We start from the raw sequence: 5971 nt of genomic DNA, 5'->3' as shown, positions 1-5971 counted from the left end.
ATGGAACACACGCCTGCCATATGACAGACTTCCTCTGTCTGTTCGGGTTTGGTCCATCATAGACAACAGAGCATCCCTGAGCCTGCTCCTCTTGTCTCTCATCCCCTCCACATGCTTCATTCTGACATCCTGTGTTGGGTGTTCCTTGTTGGAGACACACCATGCCCAGGGGTCACCAGAAGACTCATCATTTATATTTTGGAATCAAATGTAGTCATGACTCAGTTGAGGCTGTAGTGTTCTATCATATAAAGTCCTGAAGTATCACCCAGAGAAAGACCATCCTGCCCCCCAGGTATAAGCGCTATCCTGACAGATGCCTTTTTTTTCTCTTTTTGGATTCTGAGCTTAGGATAGGATCTGATACACCATAGGTAATTAATAAATGCTTTTCTGAGTCATACAGTGCTCCAGTTAAGAACATTCTGTGAGGGAATTTCATAAATTCTCATATTCTTTGTTCGTTTAATTCTTGGCCCAGGTTATCAGCCTAGATCCGAGACGACTTATAATTGGGAAAAAATGCAAGGTCAAATAGGAGTGAAGGCGCTCCCTCAACAAGAAAGAGCTCTCTTGCCTGCTCTTCCAAGTTCCACAGCATGACTAACTAGTCTTTTTTTTCCATTTTCCCCTTCCCCTACCTAGTATTCTACCCCATTGCTAATACCTGCTGTTTTCTACACTGGGGATTTCATCTCCTATCTCCATATCCTTGTATAGTCTGGGGTCCATTCCTGAAATGCTGTCACACTTCAGAGAAATTCCAAGGGCTTTACTTTACATCAATGGATCTCAACTCTCCCATATCATCATAATCATTGTTTGTTTTGTAATTTAATATGGTTTTTGTACATGACAATAATCAGTGTCCATAACATATTCCTATGATAAAAGATAAGTTCTCTGACGGTTGGGACCTCCTTTCTCATCTTAATACTCTCAATCAATAGCATCCCTTGGACATTCAGAAACTGCTTGGTGAATTTTCTAGAACTGAACAATGATCAACTCAGTTCCTTCTACCTCTCAGTTTCCTCTTCTATAAACCAAAGAGGTGAGACATGGTGGAATCTAGACTCCCTTACAGCTCAAAGTCTATGATGAATGTGAAATGAGGACTGTGTGGAAGTCCAGTGCAATGTTGCATGTGTGTGTATATGTATATGTGTGTGTGTATATATGCACATGTCTACTCCATGATCACTCTCCCACTGGAGTGGCCCTCACATTCTTACTGGAAGTTTGACATTGACCTGGGGGAGGAGGGCAGCTGTGGAGCCTGAAGAAGAGAAGACGATGCAGGAAGGAAAGTGGACTGAGCTTCAAGCAAGACTCGAGTCCAATTAAGGAGCAAGACCTGGTAAACAAGTAGGGGTAAGGAAGGGAAAGGAAAGGACACAGGATGAAGCTCGCAGCTGGGGCAGATGGGTGAGGAGGGATGAGCCTGCCCTGGAGATAGTGGTCTTCCAACTCCAAAGCTGCCCTAGATAGAGAGTGATTGTACTCCTCTAGGCTGGAGAGCTACTAACAGTCACTAAATTCTCAAATAATGCGTCTATGGCTGAGTCACCAAGAAAATGGAAGATTCTTGAGGTCAGGGACTGTTTCCTTCTCATGTTTGAATCTAGAGTGTCTGATACTTAGGTGCTTTTTATATTAATGGAGATTTAAATACCAATCATTAATTTTTTTCCTCATTAGAAAGTGCCCTTAAAGGCAGTGATGATTTTTGTGTTTCTTTGTAAACTTCCAATGATGTCTGGGACTTAGAAAGACTCTAATAATTTTTTTTATTTTAATCTGAACTTTCTGCTGGATTGGATTATAGGAGGAAAAGAAAATAAGTAGGAAGGGTCAGAATGGGTGTGGGTGAGGTCCAGTTTTGGAGATGGAGATGGAGATGGAGATGGAGATGGAGATGGAGATGGAGATGGAGATGGAGATGGAGATGGAGATGGAGATGGAGATGGAGATGGAGATGGAGATGGAGATGGAGATGGAGATGGAGATGGAGATGGAGATGGAGATGGAGATAGACTGTTGATGGACTACTGGTACCATTTGATCAAGTGTAGTCTATTTAAGTCAAGACTAAGAAATAAAACTAGGAAGGTCAGTAGGGGTCTGCCTATAGAAGGCCTAAATAAACTGTATTTGTTCCTAGAGACAATGGGAAATCACTGGGAGCTTTGAAATAGACTCAGGATGAGATCAGATCTGTGCTTGAGAAGATCCTTTTGTCAGCTGTGTAAATGATGGGTGGTGGGGCAGCCTGTAGGGAGAAGGGACACCCATCAGAGACTGTTGTCATAGTCTAGATGAGGGGCCATTTAGGTTTGAACTGAGGTGGTTTCCAGATGCTCATATGCTCAGCATATTCCCCTTCTGCAAAGTTCATCCTCCCAGGCTGCTGTTGTGAAAATCAAAGGCGCTAATGGAATGGAGAGCACTTTAAGAACAGACTATGGAAATATGAAGTTTTTCTCTTTTAACTTCAAAGACATGCTCTCTTCTGTGTGGGCACTCCCTTCCTCCTTTCCTTCCTTCCTCCTTTCCTCCCCTCCTCTCTTCCTCCCCTTCCTCCCTCCCTTCCTCCCCCTCCCTTCCTCCCTTCCTTCTTTCCTCCCTCCCTTCCTCCCCTCCTCCCTTCCTCCCATCCTCCCTTCCTCCCATCTTCCCTTCCTCTCTAACCTTTGTTTCCTCTCTAAGCCTCCTGGCTTCTTTCAAGGCCCAGTTCAAATCCATCTAGGGAGATGACCTTCAGTTCCCAGATTAGACCTTGTCAATATATAGTGTTTACATGTTGAATCCCTTTCTGGAATACAGGGATCATTGTATCCTTATATTCCCTCATGTATAGTGCAGTGTCAGAAAAATAAATGCTCAATAAATATTCATTGATTGATTAGTTGTCTTCCCCCACACAGATTGAAATCATCCCTCAGTTTAGTAGAAGGATTTCATAATTTCCATGTTTGTGAAGTTATTTTATCTGATCTTAACTTTTTGGCATTCCATCCTTCCCTTCCATTTATAATCCACAAGCAGATCTCCATTCTGCCCATGACCTAGAGTCTCTCCACTCCACTTAGACTATCACCTCCACACTAGTTATATCCTTCCCTTTTTCCTATTTCAAACCCCCAGTGACCTGTTTTAGGTCTAACTTCATTGCCCTCATCTCTTGAGTCCATTACTTCCTTCTCCTTCTCCTATGCAATCTTGCCATGCCAAATCTCAATCTTGAATTACTTCCCCCTGCCCCATCCCAACCATCCTCTGCCTTCACTGCTATTCAGATTGATTTAAAAGGCAGAATAAAAATCACAAAACCATGCCGACTGGATCCACAAGAAATTTATGTTCATGATCTCAAGTGGATCCTCCCTGTAACAAGGTAACCCTTTTTGCTCCTCCCTAATCTCTTCCCTATTCTATTGGTTGCAGCAGTTCTACAAATCCTTTTCATCTCTCCTTAAACCTTCATGGATCTCCCTCCCCTCCCCCTTTCAGTTAAGGATTATGCTTTATGTTTCCCTGAAAAAAAAAAATGAGCTCATTTGCTCTGAGCTCCTTCTTCCCTCCTCCTCATCTCACATAACTCAGATGCCTTTTCCTTCACTCCTGTTCCACATAATGAAATGGCCTTTCTTTAGCTGAGGCAAAGTTCCTGACATGCATGATGCCTTTCCATCACATCTTCTCTAGCAGATTTCGCTCTTTATTGTCTTAACATTCTCATTGATTTTCAGTCTCTCCTGTCTAGGGACAGGTTCCCTATTACCTACAACCTACTCATGTCTGCCCTATCTTCACATGAACCATTGGTCCCTGCTGTTTGTCTTCCTATGCATCACTTCTGCTTCATGGATAGATGCCTTAAGGAGGCTGTCTCCAATTTCTTCCTCCATTTCTTTTCTTCTCAGGCTCTTATCATCTCTCTCCAGTATGACTTCCAACCTCCTCAATCTACCAAAACCACTCTTTCCAAAGTTACCAAGTGACTTTCTCACTCTTCCTTCTCCTTGGCCTCTCTGCATCCGTGGACACTGACAAACACCCTCTCCCCATTGAAACTCCTTTTTTCTCTCTTGGTTTTCTTGTTCTCTCTTTCTCCTGGTTTTTCAGCTTATCTTTCCTTCCCAATTTTTTTTTGCTGAATCTTCCTCCAAGTTATGCCCCCCCCCAATGGTGTGTGTGTGTGTCCCCCACAGTTCTGTTCTAGGTCCTTTTCTCTTCTCCCTTCATGCTATTTCACTTAATGATCCCCCTCTACTTCCCCCAGTTTTAATTATCTCTATGTAAATGTTTCTCACATCTGCTTTTCCATCCCTATCTTCTCTCTTGACCTCTAGCCTCACATCTCTATCTGCCTTTCGGACATCTCAAATGGAATGTTCCAGTTTTAAGTCTTAAACTCAACATGTCTGTAATAAAAATTATCCTCTTCCCTCATCCAAAACTCAAACCCTCCCAATCCTCAATTTCTCTGTTCCTATCAAGGAGGCTGCCTTCTTCCCAGTCCCAATCACCCAATCTAGCTGTCCTGTTCAACTCCTTGCTCTCTCTCACCTCCCCCCACCCTGGCCTATTCAAACTATTGCCAAGATCTATGGATTTTAATTTTGTAAAATCTCTTGTCTATAGCTTCTTTTGTCCTCTGACCACCCCAGTGCACATTTTCATCCTTTCACTCCTGGGTAATTCCAGTAACCACATGGTTGGTATACCAATCCTTAGTCTCTTTCCACTCTGCTTCATCCTCTCCTCAGCTGTCAAAGTCACCAAGCTAAAGTCCATGGCTAACTTCATCAACCTTTATTAAAAAAAATACTCCAGTGACTCGCAGGAGCAACAGAAAATTTGCTTTAGCTTCTAAAGTCTTTTCTTCCCTTTCTAATTGTCTCACACTTACTCTCCTACTTGTAGTCCTTGTAGGACTAACTCACCCCCATTTCTGAACTTTGTCCACAGGCTGACCCAGGCCCTTTGTGTTATGCTCACCTCCACTTTGAGAAATCAGGTACATCTCCACAGACCTCAGAAGTGGATGGAAGCCTTCAACGAAGGAGTATTGCATTGCATCAAGTCAGCTTTTTGGTCAGAGACAAACACGATAGCATGAACCTGACCCAAATATTCCAGGTCTACACCACTTTTTCATCTCCTCCATTCCAAATGGCCCCTTTTCCATTATAGCACCTGCTCAATTCTGCCAAGCCCATGCATTCCTTTCAGTTCTCTTCCTACTGATTCTTTTCCCTCCAGCATCCTGAAGAAGAAATTTGAGCCTCAAGGTATATTATAATTAGTGTGTTATTTTCATTAAAAAGAACATAAAACTCAAAGAGAAAAAATATTGAATGTGATTTTTGCCCAGAGAAAAAGAAAATATCACATTTAATGCATGAAATGAATTATAATAATAAAGGGCTCCGTTTTTATAAACATAAAAAGCATATATAAATAGAACCCCAAGAAGATGAGGATTCGAGTTTAATAAATCATCCTCTGCCTTGCAGAAATATTTGGCAAACATATACGTATACTAAGTAAAATGGAGAGAACTACATTCATCTGATGAATTACTTTTACTTAATAATTTATGCTATCACTCAAACTTATAGACTTCAACAGACACATGATCTCATCAAAGTGGGTATTCCCTTAGTTGATGCCGATAGAAACATACCAGCCACCTGGATGATTCTTGCCCTGGCTTTCTCATTTGAGTATAAGGGTCCATCTGTTGTGTGTGGTTGCCTTCCTCAGTTTTCCTTGACATTGCAATGACAGCTAGTGGGTCTGTCTGTCAGTCTCTTTCACTCTCTTTCTCTCATTTCTTTGGCTAATCATCTTTCCCCCCCACTCCTCCATTTCTTGGAAAACATCCTTTTATTCTTCTCTTCCCTTATAGTTTCTTGATTGTAATGTGTTTCAACCCAGCCATACAATTTTCCATTACCCTTTG

Source organism: Macrotis lagotis, chromosome 1 (assembly GCF_037893015.1).
Source record: "Macrotis lagotis isolate mMagLag1 chromosome 1, bilby.v1.9.chrom.fasta, whole genome shotgun sequence".
Classification (NCBI taxonomy): Eukaryota; Metazoa; Chordata; class Mammalia; order Peramelemorphia; family Peramelidae; genus Macrotis; species Macrotis lagotis.
The sequence above is the reverse complement of the archived record's forward strand: the minus strand, read 5'-3'. Positions refer to the sequence as shown.